A 25,587-nucleotide genomic window follows, 5' to 3' on the forward strand; every position below is an offset into this window, starting at 1 on the left:
GGGTAGGCACTTTGCTAACAGAAGGATGGAGTCCTTTTTCCCTGATATTCAGCTTCTGTCACCATTCTGAGTTTCTTGGGAGAAGCTTAGGTAAAGCAAGACCTGCAAGGTAATATGTCCTTCCTCCATGTGAGCTCTGCCTGAGACCATTATTAGCCTTGTGATGTACATTTGAGATGCAGAATAGCTTTTGTCCACATGAGAGGACCAGCATTAGAGCATGTGTTAAAGTAACTATAATGATAGGGTTTTAAATTTTCTTTTCCTCCAGGTTGCTTTGTAGGTCAAACCTGTACTGAGGACTGTGGTTAATAAAGTTTAGGCCAAGCTGAGAGCTCTAGAACTACCCCAACCCAATGAATATTTAAACAATTCTGCTAATAACAATTACTAAGATGCTTTATGCAGCACACACCAAAAAAAAAAAAAAAAAAAAAAAAGTGTGCTGGCCTATGCAGAAAGAAAAATTACTAAAGTCTGTTTGAAAGTTTCATATATGCATGGATTATCATGGATTTCTGAAATGAAGAATTTTCAAGGAGCCTTCCAGGTAAGAGAGAGAGTAGCTGAGGCTGCTGAAGTTGCCTCAGGGTGCAATTTCTTTTCTCAAAGCCACCATACTTGCAGAGAATCTTTCTTCAAGGGCCCATCTGAGACTCTCATAAATTCTATTATGTTGATGAGGCTCATTTATCCTGAGACCTGCATTCATCTGTGCTATGAAACTATGAAAATCCAAGGTATTTTAATGGCCAGGGATAAGAAAAGGCAGAAGGTATTTCATTTGACAGTAGGAATTATGCTTTTTCCCTTTTTTGAAAGCTGTTCAATGTGTAGTATGGGGAATTCTCCAGAGGTTAATTCTGCGTTCAGGAATTTCTTCAAGACCCATATAGAATGAGTTCAGTTCTGCAATTATTAATCACAACAAGCAGCAGATATTCACAGAGAAGGATTCTTTGGAATCCCATGAGACCACTCAAACAAGTTTGTGGGTGAGTATCATTCACTGCAAAAGTAAGAGGTAGCTGAATTTATTTATATTCTGTTTGACTTCTGTGAATACTGATTAAATGGAGCTTTCTTTTATACATATTAGATGTGGGTGATTGTGACCATGTTGAGAATTTGCAGGGAATTTGTGATAAGGTTTAAGATGAACTAAGCAGAACTGTAACTGTAATGATGTGAACATATATATGCTTGGGTCCCTGAAAAATTAATTCCAACTTGGTACTAAATATGTTGTTGGTTTTTTGAATTATTTCATTTAGGAAAACATTTGCATTCTTTTAAATTGCAAGACAACTTTGAAATAAAAGCCATTATTCTGAAGTGGTAGGCTAAAAAGTGAGGGTGGCTCTATTTGGTTCAAAATGACCTTCTGAACAGAGCAAAGCATTACTGAAGACATAATGAAATAAACCATGTTGATATCTTTGAATTTTTTGTCCATGAATATTTGCAATGTTTTATCTGATTTGTTACAAAATTTCTATTCCTCCAAAACTCTGTATTTCAGCAGTTTTATTATTTGTGAAAAAATCATCCAGTTCTAGTACATTGTCCTCATAGAGCTATCCTTCAAACAATAGTTGAAGGCCTGATCCTCAAATAAAATAAAAATTCAGAATCAGGTTTCCAAAAGTAGTTACCTTCATAACACTAGCAAAATTGTGTTCAAGCAAGAATAGATGTTGCTGAAACATAGAATTGTATAACTATATTGGCTAAGCAGAAATATGCAAACTGTTGACACTATTTATGTTCTCAAGTTTGTTCTCTGTATGCTTACCAGTTTATGTTGACTCGAGAAATTTCACTATTAGGCACGTAGTTCTTAAACATCCTGCATAGCTTCTGAGATCCTCTTAAACACACAACTTTGCTTCCTTGCAATTTTTGTGAAACATAGGTTTTATGTTGGCCCCCTACAAAAAAGACATTTCATAAGAATAAACACATCTTTCAGATAAAATAAGTCTACCTGGTTTTGTCTTGTTTTTAAATAGCCCCAAGGACTATTCTCTGCTTGTACAGAGAATAGTCCTGTCAGAGCAGCAGAGGTAGTGCGAAGAAACAAGGATCTCTTCTTTAAATCTGCCTGTGATCATATTGGGTCACTTCAAAACATCACTTTGCTATGTTACACTTGAAAATGTGTGTAGTCTAGTACAGTGGTCTCCACACATTTTTGATCATAAATCCCTATGAGCACCCCCAGTATATGTATATTTATTTATAATTATACACATGTACTACTGTACCTTTTAGAACATATACAAAACCAGAAATTTAAAAGGATAATTTTTTTTTTTTTTTTTTTTTTTTTTTTTTTTTTTAATAGTACAACAAATATTTTCCTCCCACACCCCAATGTATTGTTTTGCACCATCCCTGGGTTGTGAGCACCCCACTTTGGAGATCACTGATCTAGGGCATGAAAAAGACCCAAGGCACAATTTAGACTGAGTTAAAAGTTTGTGACCTTCTATGTTCCTAGGTTTTCCAGCCCACTAAGGATTCTCTGTGATGGCTTTTCCTTGCCAATGTTGCATACGGGGAGCAGTACAGACTGAGTTTTAAAGTGTCTTAGTGTGGCATTGGACTTTGTTAATCGTCTTTAGCACTCTTAATGTAAATTAAGAATATTCACATAGGGAATTATTGGGGAATTGATACAGCATTTTAAATTCAGAATCTCACCAATTTCCCAGTAGACTCCCCTTATGGAAAGCATCATCTTATTCCAGTGGGAGCTCCTAATTCTTACACTTCTGAGAAAATGCCAACTGTACTTGATGAAATACAGTCATTTGCTCCTGATGTTTTAAATTTTTTTCCTCCGTGCACTATTATAATCTACAATACTGAAAAGAACATTAAAAACAACAACTTAGGCTCTGTACATTGTATATTTGACATAACAAGTGACACACTGTTTCTTTCATGTTCTGATATTCTCTCCGTCCAGGTTGTTATTGAATTTTATTAACCATTTGAATGAGCACAACATCATATAGTGATTTTATAGCAAAATAAACAGTCACTGTCATCTCCTTTAAAGGAGATTCTCCTTTAAAGAATTAAAAGTAAATTCTTCTAACACAGGGACAAGAAGATTGAGATTATGTGTCAGTGTCTAGAATGAACACAGCATGCATTATTTTAGACAAATTACATATTGTATGCAGAGGATTATAGTTGCTATAGTAACAAAATGTGCTTTGATTACTTAAATATTGTATGCTATAAATCTTCATCAGGAATGCTCTTATTAGAAGAACTATCCCATGCTGCAATTTACTGAGCTAAAATCAAGAGGAAGAGGTGCTTCCAAGAGCATTTGGATATGTTTTCTTAATACAGACACTGTCTCACCCTCCTGCCATCATCATTCAATACTTCATCTAAAGCAGGAGGTCTATGTTCAAAGCTATTGAACTGAAAATATTTGCAAGAGTTGGAAAAAAAAAATCATATATGACCCGATTCTTACAGATATAGACAAAACTTGTTCCTTTAATATTACTGACCTCCTTTTTGTTTGTGAATTTGGGTCTAGGTGCTTTATGATACAGCACCAGGTTTAATGATGAATGATTCAAATAAACAACTGTACATTGATCCAGTGATATACACATGATTATACTATATGACAGTTCATAATCATGCAGAAATCAATGAGTCTGTTGTCTTGTATAGAAGGTCTATATATTCTGTACATGATTTTTGTCCAACTTTTCTTTATGGATCCATTTCAGTTCTTGAAAATGGGGTCAAACTCCCTTTGAAGTTAGAAAAAATATCAAATTTTGATTTCAAAGTCAGTTGGTTCTGCTGTAATGACAAATTTGGTCAGCTTTCAGGACATATACAACCCTGATTTAATTGATGTGGAGACTTCATGGATAGATAGCTTTGATATGGTCAATATTCCTTTCAGGAAACTGGAACTCCAGGGAATACCTAGAAAGGTAACCACAGCTTTTCTGCCCACACAAACCTGTGTAACTTTGTATGTTAAAATCTGTAACACACTGACAAAGTAATAAAGCCAAATACCAAATAATATTGGTATAAAAATTTCATTGTTTGAAGTTGCCGATTTTTTAATGTTTTGATTAACTGCATAACAGTGTATGCTCTGTTTTAATAGTCTGTCCCATAAAGACAAATATTTTGATGTGTGTGAGTATGCATTTGCAAGAATTAACAAATGAAACCATTTGTTGTTCTTTTATTTTGTAATTGAAATGCTTCAGGAGGTTAAACCATCCTTGTGTAATCTAGAAGAGCTCTCTTCACATATTAGTATTTAAAAAAACTGCTTGCCCACAGATAGTCTGTACTAACAGCTTCTCCATGTCTTGAAAGACAGGAAGACCTTGTCCTTGACCTTGTCTAGCATAGCTGTGTGTCCTGATCCAATATTGGGGGAGATTTTGATATGATCACAAGAGCAAGATTAAGACATAAAAGAAATCAAAGGCTGTATACCCCAAACAGGTTTTTATTATTAAAAAGTGAAGAGGGGTAGCAATAGGACAGAAAAGAAAGTAAAAACAGAAATAAAGCAAGGATGTGAGATAGGGCTGCAAGAATAGTCACCACCATGGAACCAGAGACATCCCTGGGTAAGCAACTGGCTGGATGGCTGGGGTCAGAGAGTTGTGGTGAACGGAGTTAAATCCAGTTGGTGGCCGGTCACGAGTGGTGTCCACCAGGGCTGGGTTTTGGGGCCACTCCTGTTTAACATCTTGATTGATGATCTAGACGAGGGGATCGAGTGCACCCTCAGTCAGTTTGCAGATGACACCCAGTTGGGCGGGAGTGTTGATCTGCTCGAGGGCAGGGAGGCTCTGCAGAGAGACCTGGACAGGCTGGAGCCATGGGCTGAGGCCAACTGGAGGAGTTTCCATAAGGCCAAATGCCGGGGGCTGCCCTTGGGCCACAACAACCCCCAGCAGCGCTACAGGCTTGGGGAGGAGTGGCTGGAGAGCTGCCAGTCAGAGAGGGACCTGGGGGTGCTGACTGACAGCCGGCTGAACAGGAGGCAGCAGTGTGCCCAGGGGGCCAAGAAGGCCAATGGCATCCTGGCTTGTGTCAGCAATAGCGTGGCCAGCAGGGACAGGGAAGGGATCTTACCCCTGGACTCGGCACTGGTGAGGCCGCCCCTCGATTCCTGTGTTCAGTTTTGGGCCCCTCACTACAAAAAGGACATTGAATGACTCGAGCGTGTCCAGAGAAGGGCAACGAAGCTGGTGCAGGGTCTGGAGCACAGGTCGTACGGGGAGCGGCTGAGGGAACTGGGGGTGTTTAGTCTGGAGAAGAGGAGGCTGAGGGGTTTGGAGAAGAGGAGGCTGAGGGGAGACCTCATCGCCCTCTGCAGCTCCCTGAAAGGAAGGTGCAGAGAGCTGGGGATGAGTCTCTTTAACCAAGTAATAAGCAATAGGACAAGAGGGAACGACCTCAAGTTGTGCCAGGGAAGGTCTAGACTGGATATTAGGAGGCCTTTCTTTCCAGAATGGGTTGTTAGGCGCTAGAATGAGCTGCCCAGGGAGGTGGTGGAGTCCCCATCCCTGGAAGTGTTTAAGAGTCGGGTTGACATAGCTCTGAGGGATGTGGTGTAGTTGGGAACTGTCAGTGTTCAGTTAATGGTTGGAGTGGATGATCTTCAAGGTCTTTTCCAACCTAGATGATTCTGTGATTCTGTGATTCTGTCCCCTTGGTCCACAGTCTTCAGTTCTTTGGTGGTGGGTGCACACGGATCTGGATTTGATGGTGGATGCACACTAAGCAAAACTTTCTGCTGCCTTTCTAAGTTCATCGTATCCCGCTCGCCTTTAGTTTTTTTTTTTTTTTTTTTTTTTTTTTTTTTTTTTTTTTTTTTTTTTGGTTTTGTTTTGTTTTGTTTTGTTTCTTCCCCTCCGGTCCCACAGGTTTTGTGGCATCTGGCTTCAGGGCAGGAACGTTTACCTCTTGTCAGTACATTGGCAATGCAGACATGGGGTCTGGCCTGCACAATGGAGCCACAAATGGCTACAGGACGAGGCCAGCTCAACAAACCTCTGCCCCTTTGAGGCTTGTCTAAAGAGTCTGACAATGCAACTGCCAGGAAGGGGTGTGTGTGCATCCTTCAATACACTCCCGCTTCTCTGGGCGACATCCCCCAGACCAATTCACAGGCTGCAGCAGCTTCTCTTGGAGGTTTGCACAGACACAAGCAAGCTTTGAGACACTCATAGGACATTTCAGTCTCACACTGTGGTGTTTCAACCAGCCCAGAAAGTATCTGATAGGTCTGCCAAAAAAAGAAGGTTAAAGGAAGCACTTAAAGTTGGAGTTTCTTGAATGAGTGGAAAATTTCACATTTTAGAAACTGAATTCTACAATGCTGACAAAATGAAATGACGCTTTTGATCTATCATGAACGTGAGTTGAACAGACATTTTTGTGAGGGTAATCGGAGTTCTTTTAAATTGAGCTGTGAGACAAAACCAGGACCTTCATTTGAGTGTGTGTGTTGAAAATGAGTTAGGAGGGGAAAGGGTAAATCATCCAAAGTATTCCTAGAGAGTGTGAGGAAAGAGAGAAAGGGTGAATGGACTGATTATGGAATTTTCCATTCCTGAGAAAATTTAGGCAGGAGTACTTCATTCCTTTAACTATGTGCAAATGCTGATTTTAAATAGACCCTGAAGCCTCTGCAATTTGGATGTGACTTGGCTGGGACATTTGGGTACACTGAGATCCTATCAAATACTGTTTAAATATAGCCTTAGAGAATCTGAGGTTTGTAATGAAGACAGACTGCAATAAAGCTTGCGGTCTCTAGTTTGCATGGAGGAAAAAAGATTTCTTTCATATGATCCTGCTTCTCCTTGCCCATCCTCGTGTTCCATTTATTATTTTTTTCTGGAGCTGAGGCTTGACATTCAGACTCACTTTTCTGTCTTTCTGCCTCAAATATTTCACTGAGGGCAAAGTTTGCTTGTTTTTTTCCCCCAAAGAAGTCCCAAGTAAAGTTAAAAAAAAACCCAAACAAACCCCAAAACTCTAGGATTTGTTTTCTGGTGTTTTCTAAATATTTTATTAACAGTTCTGTTAAAATATTCCTAATTGGGTGCTTAAAATGTTTTGTCATACTGTATGAAATCCCACAAGGAGAAAAAAAGCCTTCAGAGACTTAAGATGCCTCATCCTGTTTGTTTGGCAGACCTTTATACCTCTTCACTGCTGAAGAATTGTGTATGCAGTCAGGATATACTATTTTTAATGCATCTTGCATGGCTAAATGTGCATTCATGCAGAGATTTGGTTGTGTCCTGATGTCTTACACTACCATAAGGCTGAATCTCATTTTACTGAACTCTTCTGTAGTATTCTGGGCATGTGCTTATAGATTAGCAGAGAAAATTTACAGAAAAAAATTACTTTTCCTTGATTTAGGCAACTCTAATCCTGATTTAAAGGTGATATTCTCCAAACAAGGTGCTTGCTATTTAGATTTGGATTAGTTTTCTGTATTTGAATGTTTCTAGTCATGTGTGATAAAGAAGGCTGGTATCTGCAGAGGAACTAGGAGATCACATTACACCTCTAGTTTCACATACATTATCAATGGAAAGGGATTCCATAATAATGCAAATTGCTTGTAAGGGCTCTCAGCTACCATGTGTTAGATGAAAATGTCATTCTGTGTGTGCATCAACAGGCAAGTGTACATTGTGTCTGTAGTGTACAATAATACATACAACAGTGTGCATTTACTGTGCATTATGGGATTGATCGGAATATTTACAACTTTTGGGTTTCTTTGTTTTTAAATACATGATAAAGCAGTGGAATAAGCTAAATATCCATCTCTATAATAAATATGTCATCACAAGATGTAATCTAACTGAGACCCACAGCGAACCACTTAGTCCCAAAGAACACCCATCACTCTGGAGTGTGGGAGGGCTAATTCTGGGCAATTCAGGAGTGAGGTTTGGCATTGGTTGAAGGGAGCACAGTAGATACATATTCCAAAGCACACACAACACTCCTTGTTCCCTGGCCTCCATAAACACTTTTAATCATCCTAGCCATCTGTGGACCATCATTTGCAAGCTGGTTTCTGAATGTTCCAATTTAGGAGGATGCAGTCATGGAGAGGTCCTTCCAAGAGTCTTCTTGGTGCAGGAGCCACTCATGATTATTGTGAACTGCCTGCTAGAGTTGTCTTTCTCCCTCCAACAGACTACAGAAAAAGCTACAATGATTGTTCAAATAGTTAGTCTCTCTTAATCTTAGACCCAAGTGTAAGGCATCATTTAAGTTATGTGATTTGTTACGATTATTCAAAATCTTCTGTCTTTTTGAAGGAACATAAAAATTGGCAATTGTCCTTAATTTTAAATATCAAATCCTCTTTGAAAAACGTTGTTCAGATAAATATCCAAATTCCTACCCAGGACTAATCTGTAGCAAGCACCCCACTGAGAAAAAAATCCATGGCACTTTTCCATTTTTGAAGTGTTTGCAGCATCTACTGTAAATCAGACACTACCAGTGTTGGTGGATATGGTGTAGGGAAGAACTTTGTAGAGGAGGGCTGATGGTTGAACTCGATGATCCCAAGGGTCTTTTCCAACCCGAAGGATTCTGTTATTCTGTGATTCTGTAATACTGAGGAAGTTAGCTTTTCCATTTTTTTTTTTTTTTGAGTATTTTGATATATTTAAAGATAACTTTCTTAGGAAAAGTGGATTGTGCTGCCTGTTAGCATTATCTCACTAAATTCAGTGTATGCTGTTACTATTGAAATCTCCACACTTACCACACACCCCAACTACTTCTTATTGCTTAGTGCTGAAGTCTAGCATCCACTGACAACTTGTCCAGCAGCTTGAAGGCTCTCTGGAGTTGTAAAGCATATTTTAAATCCATCAGGACTGAATAACATTGTCAGCAGTCATCACTGAGAGATGAGACAGATATCAAACAAGGCTGAGAATGCAAAGATGTCCTTTTCTGTCTCCAAGCAACTGGGATTGTCACAGCGTCTAGTCATTCAAAACAAAATATGTTTCCATAGAACATTTCAATGGATCTCCAGTGTTGCTCAGTCTGTTTGAAAGGCTATTTGTTTACAGCACATCAAGGAAGATTTCTCAGTATTTGTTACTAATGTGATTAGGCAGCAAAACCAAAAGCTAGGCAGCAGAGATCTGTCTATAGAGGAAGAGTTGTAAGCTTTCTAAAGCTATTCTGCAACCATCTGTGAGCCTCTCTAGCAAATCTGTGTCTTCTGTAGTATTTAAATTAGTGGGTTGGTTTTTTAAATAGGAATGTGTCCATTAGAGTATAAACGCTGAGGAACTGTTAGCTGAGGAAATCCCTTCTTGACATGTCAAAAACTGATTTGGTGACCTTCATTTTTCACTGTAAGACCCATCCATTTAAATCTCTGGGTTTTCTATTTGAAAAACAGACAATCAGGAGAGAAAAGGACAGTTGATGAACTAATGGTAGTGAGAAGTCGAGTTTTTCACCTTATGTGCTTTTTCCTTTTAGTTTGTTGGTTTTGGGTTGTTTGTTTTTTGGTTTTATTGTTTCTTTGTTTTCCTCCACTCTTCCCAGTCTCCTGCCTATCTTTGTCTCTAAGTTTAGAAGATGTAAGAATCATGTTTTTGTAAAATAAGCAGCAATAAATAGGTGGCAGTTATTGCAATCTATCCTGGAAGGTCTTTTCACGTGTGCATGTCTGTACATGAGTGTATGTGTATATTTCTCTGTATATTACCTCATAGTAACTTAGAGGTGAACATCATAGATATGTAACAGGACTTCACAGAGACTTTTGCAGAGAAAAATTATTTCATAAAAGTTTAACAGCTTTACAAGTGAAGAAGCTTGTTTTGAAAAATCCTGTTTGTCAAAATCAATTGTTTATTGGCAGCATTTTTCTTCATGTCTTTGTTGCTAACTCATGGGAAGAATTGCCTCCACAGAACTGCTGCAGGCTTGAATAGTCACCGCAGGGTGGCAGAGTAGGGAGGCAGCGGAGAGAAAGTTTCTACCTGTGATAAGTAGCACGCTACTGACAGTTGAGGACTTTCTCTGGGGAGTGAGAAGTATGTCATATGCCTGGAAAGTCCATTTTACTAATGTGCTAGTTTGTGCAGGCATGTGCAGTTCTGTCCTAGTAGTAACTCTAATGGATCTTCCATGCCCACTGGTTTCAACTGGACTGTAAATAGAAGCAAGAGATCAAATCGATGGAGGAGGTGGCAGATTAAATCAGAAGTCCTGCCTGAGTACACATGTTGTAGATTGAGACATGTCTACCAAACAATCATTGAACAATCTAATGGTGGGATGCAGAGAGGGAGAAGAGCTTTGAAGTCAATTATCTGTTTAGTTACTTCTCTTTGGCATGATCATCAACATTTAGAGTAACATTAGTCATTATTTGCATACCTCAGTTGTGACTATTTTATTTTAAACTGATGCAGCATTCAGCAAAGCTGTATATCACACTTCTGGAAGGAGCACAGCTTTTAAATTTACATGGGAAAATGGCATAAGGTGAGATGAAGAGAGAAAGTCTTTAGTTGTGTAAAGTAATGCAGACAGAGGAGATGATTATGAAACTGGATACCAGTTGATTTGTTCCTGGTGCCATGAGAAGGGAGTAGGTAGGTGGGTGAAATTATTTTTGTAGTAATTACTTTCACTTTATTGATTTTATTAGTTTGTGATGAGAAAGATTTTTAAACCTTATGAATGTCCTCTTTTTTCTGTTACCATTTTGGTTTTGGTGGAGGAGTAGGGAGTAAGTAGTAGGGAGTAAGTCCTAATAGCAAAGGGACTTAGAGTAGGCTTGTGACATGGCCCTGGCAATGAACTACTTCAGGCATTATGAATAAAAGCAATTTAGGCTTCTTTCCACTGTGTCCTGCAGACAGACTTCCAGAGCCAGACAAAACTAAGAGAGATGTTGTGGAAAATGCATTTGCATAATTCAACCAGTTGACATTGTCTGATAAACAAAACAGAGAAAGCGCTTCAAGAGGATTAGAACTCAGATGGCTATAATGCCAAAATAGCACTGCCACATATGAGCCTTAGCCTCATAAATCAGTAGCTGGTGGCTTTTTGCTGTCAGATACCTGAAATTCAGTATGCTACCATGAGGAAAAGAATGTTTCTTTCTGGGTTTCTTGAACACATATTGTTCCTCCTGATTGGGGAGAAGAACCCATAAGTGTGTGTTCAGTTTAACATGCATTAATTCATAATCCATAAATTTAGTATCAATGAGTGCATTTATTGAGAAAAACTATAATGGGGGAGTTGAAAGAAAACAGGATGAGAATGAGCTCCACATTTTCTGCTTTCCATTTTTCTTTCTTAATTGTATTTTCTCTCTCTGCTTCAGAGCCTTTACCACCACCACAGCTTCCATTTCATCTTCTGCTTTCCCCCAACAACTCAGGTTCATGTAGATGGCTTCCCCCTGCTCTTCAGGTGTGCCACAATCCAGTAGCTCTTAATTTGTCCTCCTCAGGATTTTTTGGGGAATATCATAGCTCATGTTGCTACCCTACCTCTTGTCCCAAAGTTCATCTTCCTAGCCCTTTTTTCCCATTACCAATCTGTCTCAGGCCCCACATCACCTTAATAAACTATTTCTTATTTTCTTGACTTTTTTCTGGGATATCCTCTTGGAGTTTTCTTGTGAGTAAATAACATTCTTTTCACTTTTCTTTTTAGAATTAATTTCAGATTTCAAATCTTTGCAATACATATATATATATATATATATATACACATATACATTTATTTTATTTATTTATCAGATATTCACTCTTGGACCTACTCAACTCAAAAGGATGACTCTGGAATCCTTGTTCTCTAGAGCTAGATTTTGGCATTTAGCAGCAACTTTACTCAACATACCATTTAAAGTAAGCTAAGTAGGACTTTCATACCTCACCATCAATGTTTCCCTTCTCTCTGATCAAAAATCTCAATCATGGCCCACCTGCCTCCTGCAGCATAAGGTTATCTTGACTTCTTTTTCAGAACCAATGAGAATCACTCCTCTAGTGGTTTGTGGAAGATTTTTGCAGCTGTATTTGAGGAAACATTCAATATATATTTTCACTTCCTTCCTCATTTATGCTATAATTTCTCCTATAATACTCTTGGGGGAGTAAGCTTCATTTCACACAACTCTAGAATTGTATGTATTATAAATTCTGTTCTTACATTTAGCTTTCATTAAGTGCATTGTGTTATTCAGTCTTACAGTTAATTCCTGAATTTAGGCTATTAATGAATGCTTTTTCATGAACTAGCCTAAAAATTCAAATATATCTTCTAAAAAATAAATACACATCGCTCAGAATCTGGAAGTGACTTCTGGAAAATAGTTGGTCCTGTCATTTTGCCTCTTAATAAAATACTAACTGAGTTTCATAAGACAAAAAGAAGACATTCCTCTGCCAGTTTTCAATACCTACTGCAAATAATGCTATTGTGAAGAGAATAGAAAAACCAGGCATGAAGAATCCTGTGTGTGGTAAAAAATTGACCACCTTAATCTATATTTCAGAATCCCACCTTTCCTCTCTTACAGCAGTGATTCCCTTTCTTGCAATGTGGTGGTTTGGGTTTTGTTGTTTGTTTTTTTTGGGGGGGGAGTTGTTTTGTTTGGGTTTTTTAAATATATATAGCATGACATATGTTAAATGTAGTATATGGTACATACAAGCACATGCATGAATGTTTTACATACGCTTTCTGTACTACATATGTATGTAGCACGTAGCATGACCCAATATAATTTTATAGTAGTGACTGTGACTGATGTTTTCAGGCCTGTTTAGTAGATAGAAAACAAATAGATGCACATATTAAATGGATCTGCATGAAAACTAGCATTTTTCAGCAGGGATATAGAAAGACCGGGCAAATCCATGCTGTGCTACTAATGCACAGTAGCCATCTTTAAAATGGACTTAGGCCCTGCTAAAGATCTATGGCACCTGCTGTATTCTGTAACCACATTTTCACATCTCTGTTCTTGTGTTTAGTAGCCTTACTAAAGCAGTCTTACTCACCTTGCCTTTTCAGCAGTCTGGAGTAAGATGTGCAAGTAAATGTTATGACAATAAATATCAACAGACCAGAAAATGGTTTCCCTCATCAGAATTAGATGCCCGCTTTTGGGGCAGGATTTTGTAGTGAGGGAGATGTTGAGGTAAAGTGTGGAAGAGAGATATTCTTGTCTGATATTGAAAAGGCAGCTGTTAACTGAGAAGCTAGGTAAGGTCTAGAAACAGTATCTCAGGTAGATGTTGGTGTGTGTCAGTAGCCCATATCTAATATAGGAAATCATTGCACTCATAGGAGTTCAGTTCTACTCTAAACCTGACTCTGGCACCTGGAACTAAGCAACCTGAAAAAAGCTGGTGAGTATCTGGAACAGCAAAGAAATAGTCCCCTTCAGAAGTGAGCTGGGATCAGATTTAGGAAGGCAGTTTGCTGATACCAGATATAAATGAAATGAAAGAATGCCTCAACCTGGGGTTCAGTTGGAATTTCAATGTAGATCTCAGATTCTGACACACTGGCATGACAGCACTGCCTTACATTAAAAATGCCATTTCTTATAGTCTTGTTCTTGAAGCATCAAAATGGATTCTGCATAACACTTCTTTGCTCTATTCTCTTGCTAGAGCAAACTTCTGGTCAGACACGTTCCACCAGACTGGTCTTGTAAGGATTAGTCTCTGGTTCCTTGAAGACTGGCTCAGCAATGGACTAAAGACAGCAGTTTGATCTGATCCAGGCAAAGGTGAAGAGCACCAGACACTGACTTGTACATTGAACAAAGGTGTAGAGGGGAAAAAGGATATTCACAGGATCTGGTTATCCCTTAATATTGATTCACAGGTGATGATGCCAACATACAATTGGCATGATAATGTACGAGACTTTGGAGGTACCTGCATTAACAAGTTGATGCTGTTAAAATAAAAAATCCATTTTTTATTTTTTCACATTTTCCAGTAAATACATACAAATAATTTAAAAACAAGGAGAAAATTGAGTGAAAAAGAACAAATAGACTTTGACTGCAAGGGAAATGATGATAGATTTCTTATCAAGTCACTTATTGTTTCCCATAAATAAAGCATCATGGAAACTTTTCTTTGAAAACTGCTCATTTACATATAAACACAATACAGCACATTTCTAAGGAGGAAGGAGAGGCTATCTCCAGTGTCAAACTGAAAAAAATGGCTTTGATTTTCAAACCCACTTAAGATCTTAATACAGATGCCTAATTAAAATGAATAGGAATACGACATTCGACTCCATGTGTGGCTCTAAAGAAACCCATCCACCTATTTGATTTTATCTTCTAAAAAAACATGAATTCCACTAGTTCAGAACATGACCTAATTTCAGAGCACTTCTTTCACTCCTAGGCAATTCATATGAGTCAAATCTAAAAGGATATATCTACACTTTATAAACTAAAGCAAGCCACAACAGATTTTTGATTACTGGTACAAAGTTGTTCAATACTGTTAAATCTCTGGCCAGCAACTCCCCAGCATTGTTCTGTTCCAGCTAGCCAGAGTCCCTAAAGCAGTTCCCAGGCACAGTCTAGGAAATGGCATGGGCCGTGTTAGTAAAGGCTCTGTCCATTTAGTGGGCTTCCTCTGGTCCCATCAGCTATCATTATCCTGTTAAACTGTTGGCCCGCATATACACCCGCAAGCCATGCTGCAGCCTCCTCTTCACTATCCATGTGTACCATGGTTTGAACTTGGCCGGTAGCCAATCACCACATGGCCAGTGGTTTACTTCTCCCCCTGCCTCCCCAGGGCGAGGGACAAAAAGGAATTTGTAGGTTGAATAAAAATAAATTCGCAATAGTAACAAAACAACAGTAACTATACTAAGTCCAAACATATAATATTCAGTAGTTGACTGGCAACCAGTACACAGCCCACTTCCAGCAGCGATCCCAACCGCACCAGAAATCCCCCTGCTGACAGACCAGGAAACTGAAACTGAAATGGGGCATTAGAGAGCATGTGTCCCCTGTATACTGAGCATGACATCACATGATAGGGAATATTCCAGTAATCAATCCTGGCCCGGCCCTCTAGCTGTGTTCCCTCTCAGACCAAGGAAAGTTAACTCTATCCTGGTCAAAACCAGGACAATGTTGTTGATATTTTTTCTTGGCTTCTTTGAGGGTTGGTGGGGAAGGTTCACAATAAAAGGTTCCTATATGATGAACGTCATAAGTAGTTGTATGCTGTGCTAGCATGATTGTGTTATATTCTACTAACCTGAGACTAAAGGTGGCTTCAGAGGACATCAAAGGCTGGCTGGCACCATTGCCAGCAGTGGAAGTGGGAGCAGGAAACATGCCAGGAGCCACTGAAATTGGGACTGTGGCAAGAGCTGCAAGTGACATGCAGGAGCACCTAGCACTCTCCATGGAGGCTGAAGTGCTTGGGCAGAAGGGATCGAATATAATAACATGTTTTACTGTAGGTATGTGAAATACTGCACATGGAGTAGAGGTGAGGAAACTGTGGCATGAATATTGGCTTAGAAAACCAATGAGTGGAAAGATGCAAAGGCCTGTAGGATGCAATCTGAATCAGGGCTTTGCCCACACCTTTGCAGTTAGTATAAGGCCACTGTGTTTTGGAGGAAAGAGAGTTCAAGTGTATAAACATGGGCTGTGTCATGACATGTGGCCTCAGGCTAAAGAGTATTCCTAGAGCCTTTTCTGTAACTCAGATAGATGTAGTGAAAGTTGCTTAGGAGGACAAATCAAGAATAGTAGTATAACTCTTCAGTGAAGCAAGAAGGGTGATGTTCATCCACAGAAGGGCAGGATGGACATGACAATGTAAAACTATGTGTGGAAAGAGGGAACATATATGAAAGGAAATAGAAGACAGAGGAAGAATGAACAAAAGAATGAAGGGAGAGAGGAAGAAGGGGGAACAAAATAAAGAGGTGGAGAAAGAAATGAAAGGCAAGTGCATACTTCCAGGTTATTCAGCTTTAGTTTATTTATTCATATGCATTTACTGTATTGTATTTCCTTAGTACATGGCCCACATACTTATTTAGAAAGAAGGGAATGACAGAGTACCATGCAGCAGGGATTTGAACATTACTTCACCCATTAATGGGCATGTTAACTGTTTTTCAGAGGTTTATGCATTTTTTAAAACAGCATGCCCCAGCAGCAGGAAATTCAGTATTTAAATTTTAAACAGAAGGTTTGAGTGAACATTAGGCCTGCAGTCTTGACACTTTCTTGTTCCTCTCTGCATGCGCAGTCTGCTGTGGCTGGATGAGGAACTAAACAGGAGATTTTCAGAAAAACATCAATGGAGGGTGATGATATTAAAGGGTATCGTCATGCTTTTGAATAATATTTTCATGCTTTTCTGAACCTACTTTCAGTACTATCTATCAGTCATCATTGTGCTGTCACTGGGGTTAAAAATATTGACTGTAATTCTCTCATAGAAGGGGTATCTGGCTGTAATTCAGGAGAGTGGATTTCTATTCTAGCTTCTCTGTGCAACAATTAGAAATTAGTTAATCACTCTGCAGTCTATAATCAGTAGATATGAATCAATTAATATATTCAGAAAGCATATTGCTAAACACTTATGACAAGTGTTTTAGATATGCTGGATTGTAATAGAAAAGTAATAAATTTTCAAACTTCTCTGGGCTCTTTAGAAAGGAAATAAAGGACTCATAAGACAAACACTGTCCACATATCTCTCTTCCATTAAATTATGTATCATTTAACCTTCAGTTCCTTAAAAATATTATGGTTTATGACATAGGGGTCAAATATAATTCCAGAGGTAACCTGTGTTTCAGAGATGAGCAAAGTTATCCACATCTCTACAGCAGTTTCTGAAGTGCTTCAGAATTAGAATGAGTTCATGGCACACTATGAAACACTTCTCACAATTTTAAGAGTTTTTAGAACAGTAACTAAAGTTATCAGATGAATGTTAATAAACAAATCAACTTAGCTGATAGCAGATTTAAAACTAAAGAAATTGTCAGTTCATACAGTGTATAACTAAACTGTGGAAACTTTTGACACAAGGAATTGTGAGTGCTAAAACTTCCCAGGGATTCATGGACAGATTCAAGGAAGAAAAACCCATGGTTCTGTGAAACAACCTGAGATGAGCTGAAGACTTTGTTTCTAAGCAGCTCTTCAGTCTCTTTGATTCTGAGATGAGTTTGTGTGAAACTGTCAGAATTCAGTATCTATTTTAAATACGAGGTTCATTTTCCTACTCTACTATTTTCATTGCTGCCCTGAAGAATCCATAAGATGATGCTACATAGCATCAGTAGAAATTCCCCAAATGTAGTGATTTTTAAAATTGTTGTGGAACATTTGCTTCAGACAGGTAACTAGCTATTTTCAAAATCATGCCATTTTTTTCAGCGGATGGAATATGAGGAGGTGGGGATTATGCCAAGCTATGGATCATTTGGAAAGAGCTGAGGAATCCAACCAGAAAGATCATCTTAGAATGGAAATTTTAGTATATAAAAGAAATAGTCTGTCATTAGTTACTAGTTTCCTTGCCCACACAGCAAGAGTCTACCTCTGCACTGTGGGTGAAGATAGATGCCATAATCAAGAAAATATGACAGAATCACAGAATCAACTAGGTTGGAAAAGACCTTGCAGATCATCCAGTCCAACCATTAACCTAACACTGACAGTTCCCAACTACACCACATCCCTCAGCGCTGTGTCAACCCGACTCTTAAACACCTCCAGGGATGGGGACTCCACCAACTCCCTGGGCAGCCCATTCCAACACCGAACAACCCCTTCTGGAAAGAAATGCTTCCTATATCTAGTCTAAACTTTCCCTGGTGAAGCTTGAGGCCATTCCTGCTTATTACTTAGTTAAAGAGGCTCATCCCCAGCTCTCTGCAACCTCCTTTCAGGGAGCTGTAGAGGGCAATGAGGTCTCCCCTCAGCCTCCTCTTCTCCAGACTAAACACCCCCAGTTCCCTCAGCCGCTCCCCGTACGACCTGTGCTCCAGACCCTGCACCAGCTTCGTTGCCCTTCTCTGGACACGCTCGAGTCATTCAATGTCCTTTTTGTAGTGCGGGGCCCAAAACTGAACACAGGAATCGAGGTGCGGCCTCACCAGTGCCGAGTACAGGGGTCAGATCCCTTCCCTGTCCCTGCTGGCCACGCTATTGCTGACACAAGCCAGGATGCCATTGGCCTTCTTGGCCCCCTGGGCACACTGCTGGCTCCTGTTCAGCCAGATGTCAGTCAACACTCCCAAGTCCCTCTCTTACTGGTAGCTCTCCAGCCACTCCTCCCCAGTAATATTCTGCAAGGAAGTATAAGGAAAAAGGTACTTTGTATTTCCAGTTCTAAGCCCTCTGACTGCAAATAAATTAATTTACATACTTCCCTCTTTTTGTTCTTCTAAAAAAGCGGTTATTTCTAACTCCCTTCACAAAAAGAAATGTGTCTATTAATTATCACTTGTTTCGAAGAGGTGAAGTGTAGCACAAACCTGATGCTACTAGAAATATTATTGTGGACTGAGTGATGCTTGTGACATATACATCTTACTTCTTCTTGTCCAAACACAGTAGGATGATGAGAATTAAGTGAAAAGAGCTTTACCAAGTCTGTGATTCTGAAACGTCTCCTACTCAGCCAGTTTATACAGAATTCATTTTAAATTCCAATTGAACTTTTTGGAATGTGGTTTGCCAGGTGTTTACAGAAAAAAAGGTCTGAGGAAAGAGGCACGAACTAGGATAATAAAGAACTTGAATTCCTACTAAGTATTTATACACTAACCAAAAGTATTTTTAACAGAATATCTTTATGGGAGTATGAAACTAGGGATGAATAAAGATTTATATGAGTAGATAAGCCAACCATCATGTTTTGGGATCACTATAGGTGAATTTGAGTGCAGGTAGAGAAACAGTGTAGAAAATATAAACCCAGAAAATCTAAAATCAGTGTTTTCTAAAAAAAAAAAAAAAATATTTCTTTTTTTTTTTTTACTGTGCTTTTGTGTTAGAGCAACAGTTTGTTTCTTAAATAAAAGTAAAGACAAACATCTGAACAAAAGGAACATTTACCATTTTGGTTAGACAAACAAACAGAACATGTTTTTGATTGCTCTCAAGTGAAACATGTTTCAAATTTTTCAAATATTGTCTGGTACAATAAAGGAAAATCAGTGTAAGGATTTTCTTCAGGGATGTAGTGCAAGATGAATATAAGTAAAAAGAAAACAAAACAAAATCCCTAATGTAAGTAAAAAAGAAAACACAAAAACCCCTCGCTATTTGTTTTAGAACATTAAATTAAGAATTTTAAGAGAACTGAAGAATAGACAGATTTACAGCTTTTATGAAATGGGTCAATCAAAAGAAAAGCAAACATGAAAATTTATTAGAGTTAAATTTGTTTCATGTTAAGTTGGTGCATTTCTTGGATCCATAAACAGAGGTCACTGCCAAACATAATGGTACAAGTGCTTTTATTAACTTTAAAATTAATCATGCATGATAACTGCAGATGAGCAAATACTGTAAAATAAAACAATTTCTATGAAATAATTACCTAGCTCCAATCTTATCTACTTTTACTAATTTTTATTAGAAATCTACATTCGTTACTACCAGTTGTAAAAAAAATAAAGTTTTATACTAAAAATACCTTCTCCACACTATACTGTATTCTCCACAGCTTCACAGAAGAGATATTTTATCGATGTAAAATTTAAAATATATTGCTGGCTCAGATATATGTTATATTCATGTCTAATATATTGCTGTTCTATGTGGCATATAGGGAAATGTGAAGAGATGGCGTCACTTACTAAGTATTTAGTTTCGTCTTCTTAAGTTGCTTGCTGTATTTTTAGTAGACTTAGGGAGACCATATAGCATTTAAAGAACATCCCCAGTCTGTTGGGTTTAAGGGTAGATTCCCAAACATCTATCTAGAACACGTTACCTGTGGACAGTTGATAATATGTTAACTGATAGTATTCTGTAGAAATGAAAATTGAAAAATAGAAATATTGGCCACAGAAATGACCTTTGTTCTATCTATGATCTGGGAGACTGTATTTTTGTCTATAGGCTCTTGATACCATATTGCTCAAAATAAGATTTCCAGTTTGCTTGAAAATAATTGTTAAGATTAATTTAGGCTTTTTCAGCTAAATCATAAATACCAATTAGTGCTGAATGGATCCTTAGGTAGGTGTCCTGAACATTCCCTGTACATGGAAAGACCTCTAACGCTGAACAGAATTTTATGCAGGAATGTGTTCATATATTGATAACAATTATCTCCTCTGAATACTAAAATAAAATTAGTAACCTGGGTCCAGTTTGGTATGTGCTTGATTCATCTGGATACACAAAAAGTCAAATTTGAAGAAATTTTTTCAAAAATATGGTCCATTCTTATGCTCATGAGACAGAAGTGATAATTGCTATTAGATATATATCTCGTAAATCATCAAATGAAAATTGACATTTCTTTCATGATCAGTAGCTACAGCTCTGGTTTGGGAAAAATTTTAATAAAGATTTCAGGAAGCTTCCAATAGAAGTTGGTGTCACTAGGTACATATAGCTATTTCTTTTTCTTTTTCTTTTTTTTTTTTTTACACAGAAACATGAAAATAGGTACAATTTGAATTCTTTTACACATAAAGAATAATAAAATATTAAATGTTTTATTTAATTTATTGATTATTTAAATGCTGCATGATAAATATCAAAACTCAGCTATTGAAGTGTTGCTATGTGCTGAACTGGGCCACAGGCAGAATTACTGTAGTAGCAGTTAGACTACCAGAAGAGATATCTATCTCTAAAATTTGTAATTGTTGATAATGATTGATGGAAATATGCAGGACCACTCCATTTTAGATGCCAACTGTGCTGGCAGGAGTTTCCTTATGTCTACCCCCAGCTCTATACTCCCCATCTGTGCGTGAAGGGTAGAAAAATCCCTGACTCACTTCTGAACCACCTAGGGGAGCTCTTCAGAACTCATTTTGACTTAATTTCAAAATACAGAATATTGTGTGTATAATATGTATTCCTTCTTTTTTTCCCCCTACTAAACCTTAAAAAGATATTATTTTCCTCAACATTCACTTTTTTTCTTCCTAATCTTGTGAATCCTCTAAGATGCCTTGATGGGCCGCTTCTTCAGTCTCCCTCTGTCCAAACCACAGACTATCAAAACTGTGAAACTACAATTCTTCCAAATGGCTACAAGCATTTTTTTGTTCTGCTTGTGTGACCGCCATGCATTTAATACAATTTTCAACTGGACTGTTGTAAAAGAGGGATGGAGATGAAGCAGCAAAATTTGTCATTCCTTCTTGCAGATCCGATGCTCTTGTACCTGGCCCCAGTGGCTCTAGTTCAACCCTTCTGGTGGCAGATATATTGGAGAAGAAGATGACAATTTCAAGGTACAAAACTAGTCCCAGGGTTGGGTCACTAATCCAGCCACCCATAAAACAACATCTTCCTCACCCCAACATCTGGCAAACTCTGAATCCTCTGGATCCTTCTCTGGGGAAGAGTGTTCTTCAATTTACTACTATCCCACCAGATAGCTCATCCAGAATTAATGGATATTGGTTAAGATTTCTTAGGGTTTGTGACAAGCTGTAATGACATTTTTCAAGACCCCATCCAGATCACTTGGTGTTTTCTCAGAATAATGGTTATTACTTAGAGCCATACAGCATGTGAGTACGGGCACTCCAAAGAGAGAATGATTTATGGGGACTGGAATTTCTTTTACATGGTGTGCATTGACATCCCAGCCTCCACCTCATCTGTACTAGTGTATCATTAGTAAATGCAGTGATACTGAGGGCAAAAGATCTGCTGACAGCTGGTTTCATAAAGCTGTAGAACCTGGAAACAATTAGAAAACATGATGTTGTAGTTAAGCACCTACCCGTGAAGTAGAAGTGCTTCTTAAGAGTATTTTGTGTTCCCAGTGTTTCAGATGCAGAAAATTTCCAGTGTATGTTGAACTAAACTGCTACAGGGCTTGGGATGCTTTAATATCAAGATGTCACTTCCAGAAAGTATCTTTTTTCTTGCTCTAGTAATAGTTTAGTCATTTGACACGAATTGCTTCAAAACACCACACCCACACCAGATTTTCAATGTGATATAGAAACAGCTTCAGCTCTAATTCTGGAATGGAAAATATTAAGTGATGAATTGTGAAATATTTTCAGATGAACTACTGTTCTGGATAAGAAAGTTTAATTACAGTATTTTCATACAAAATATTTCTACAGATGAGATACTCAGACAAAGTAGATGGCTTCTAAATAATAAAATTGGTAAACTTTCTAACATTTCCATCTGGAAGAGCATTCTTTCAATGAGTAACATTAAATGGTATTGTTAACTGGGAAGCTAAAACTATTCTTTTGCACCAGGAGCTGCTGGTTTGTTGTGATCCTATTAAGAAAAGCAGTCAGACACTTTAAAGTATTGTTTAAAATGCCATTTATTGCAGCTAAAACCATAAAGAAAGAGATGATTTGGAACCCTGAGCTGAGCATACAACGCTCAGGCCTTCAACGAGGGCACAGCACACTGTGCAGATCTCACCTGTGGAAAGGTTACCCCAATTTGGTCATTCAAACCCTTACAGGATTTTCTTAAGAGAAAATAGCTCTAGCACTCATTTTAAATCAAAAGGATGTTCACATGAGAACCTCTGGTTGTGGTTTTAGATAAAGGCAAGCCTGCGCAGGTGGTGCAGTGGCTCGGACTGAGCAGGAGCTGTCTGCGGGCTCCTGTGCTGCAGCCGGCTGGCTGAGCTGACCCCACAGCCACAGGAGATGCACAGCGTGCACAGCGTGGGCCTGCACCTTCATTGGGGATCACTAGCTCCTCCACGTACAATAATCTCCTGGTCAGGATCACTACAACTAGCAACGCTATTTAATGGTGTTGATGGGCTCTGTGTAAATTAAACTATTTTGTATGTGCAAAACTGAGAGTATGAGAATAATGTGGTATGTGATAGATTTGTCTAAGCTGCAAATACAAGGACAGATCTTGAGAGTACCTTTGGGTTATCCAAGGCCTCTGTAAATAGACAGCATTCATCTGATGTAAGTGGAGGTGTAATGACAACCACCAGCTAAAGATACAGCCCTGTGACTCAGGTTTCTTTATCTTATACATACACTAATGAAAAATTGAACCGAGCAATAGGAGTCCTTTGGAATTGGCATGATCAATGTGTTCATAAGAGTTTAAATTTTAAACTAGGAGCAAGAATTAGAATATAAACAGTCTCAGAAGGTATTATAATTTATTTTGTTACTGCTAGTTCAACTCTGCCCCTTTTTTGTAAACTCCATACCAGGAAGGGAGCGTTGGAGAGAGGTGATACAAGAATTATGTCTGCAGGATTCACATGGCTTCATGTGATGGAGACAAAAATCTGCTCTTGGACATGAGGAGTCTTGCTGCAGTCTCTGGTTGCTTTTTGTTTCTCTGATGTTTTGTCTTTCTGAGAAGGAAGATACTTTCCCTTCTCTCAGGCTTGACATGATGAACTTTTCTGCAGTCTGAGAGCTGACGTTTTAGAATGGTTATAAGCTGTCTCCTCTCATAAGTTCTAGGAAGCTGAAGCACACATATTCAGCCTAGCTGCTGGCAGAGGAAAGAAATGACCAGAAGGATGTTCACTCTTTTCACTACCTCCTCTGTCACCCCTGTCCTAAGCAGGCTTCGGTGAAGCTGTGCTGAAAAACACAATCCTTAGGGCTCCCCTATGACAGCACTTGCTACAGCCTTCCAAGCCAGTTGCAGAAAGCACTTTCACTGGTAATGCAGAAAATTAAGGTCTTTTGGGAAAAGATACTCTTCTTTGGGAGATTTATTTATTTTAGGAAGCAAAAACTGCTCCAGCATTTGTAATTGTAAAGCAATGTTTGAGAGCAGATTTTGCCACAGACTGCAAAGCTATGTATGGGATTAAGAAACTGTGTTCACATCCTGAGCAGGTTTATCTGACCTTAGGTGGTCAGTAGCAAACTGGCATATTATACCTGCAAAACTCTCTTCATTCTCAGGATTTACTTCTGCTGTAACCTCTCTGCAGCAGAGAAATGGGCTTTTTTTTCCATCAGTTCCTGTTGGATCACAGTCATGTCTCTCCTCAGACATCATTGTTTGTAGTGACTACTGTGGGGAAATAAAATTTACTTGTTCCCTAGTTTAGCTTAACTATTCACTGTAGCAATAAAATGTACTTTTGAAACAGAAATCTCAAGGTTCGATCCTCACTGATGAGAGGAATATTAGGTAGCCAAACTTCTTTCACTGATTTTAAACTGAGGAATAGACAGAAACTGGCATGTGGAAGAGACAGATGGTTTAGTGCAGAGTACCATGACCAGTGGATTTTCTTGGTCCAAGAAGGTAACAGAAATAGTACAATTACTCCCTTCATAATATACTGTCTTAATTATGAGCCCCATATTCTAATTCAAGCTTTCAGAAAACATACTTCTCTCTAAGATTTTACATTTCTTTTTAAGTCACACAAAATATGCTTACACCATTGCTTACAGATATGGTTAAGAAAAAACATCTGCAAGTATATGTATGGTATATATTAATCTGTACACCATAATCTTGCATCCTACTTTCCTTTCCATGTGATTGCTACAAGGTGGAACATGCTGTCAAAAATCCCATGTTAGTTTTAAGAATAAAGCAAGATAATACTTTTGACATAGATAGAATACTGGTAAACTGACAGAAAAGTAGATGTGACTGTGAGATCACCAGAACTTAAGTTGTGTTGGAAATCAGGCGGAGAGATGAAGTAATTTAGGAGAACGCCTCAACAGAAAATCTGTCACATGTCTAATTGTTTTGTGTGTGCTGCTCATGAAGAGCTAAAACAAAATGCGTACCCAAGCATGAAATGAGTATAACCTGGCATTAAGGTCTCTACAAATACAGTTTTCTAATGTCATGTAAGAGCTGCAGGCTGAATGAGTTCGGAGGTACACATACAGAAACTGCAGAGTTGCACTCCACATCTGGAGTACTGTTTCCAGTTCTGAGCTCCTCAGTACAAGAGATACACTTGTTTACTGTGAGGGTGACAGAGCACTGGTACTTGCTGTCTCCATCACTGGAGATATTCAGAAGACATCTGGACATTTTCCTGGGCAAATGGCTCTAGGTGGCCCTGCCTGAGTGGGGATTGGATGAGATTTAATTCCAGAGATACTCTTCTAATGTCAACCCTTTTGTGATGCCGTGGTTCTGTAACTGGACTCAAAAACTTCAGCAGGATAAAGTGATTCAACATTATGTCGTGGACTGCTCAGCTGTATCAAATTTTGACTATTTAATCTCTCATTAAAAACACCTTACCACCATTAGCCAGCCACTCACCTCACTTCTTGGTTGTGCTTTATTTTTGT

This window comes from Athene cunicularia (genome assembly GCF_003259725.1).
Source record: "Athene cunicularia isolate RWA chromosome 2 unlocalized genomic scaffold, athCun1 chr2_part1, whole genome shotgun sequence".
Taxonomy (NCBI): Eukaryota; Metazoa; Chordata; class Aves; order Strigiformes; family Strigidae; genus Athene; species Athene cunicularia.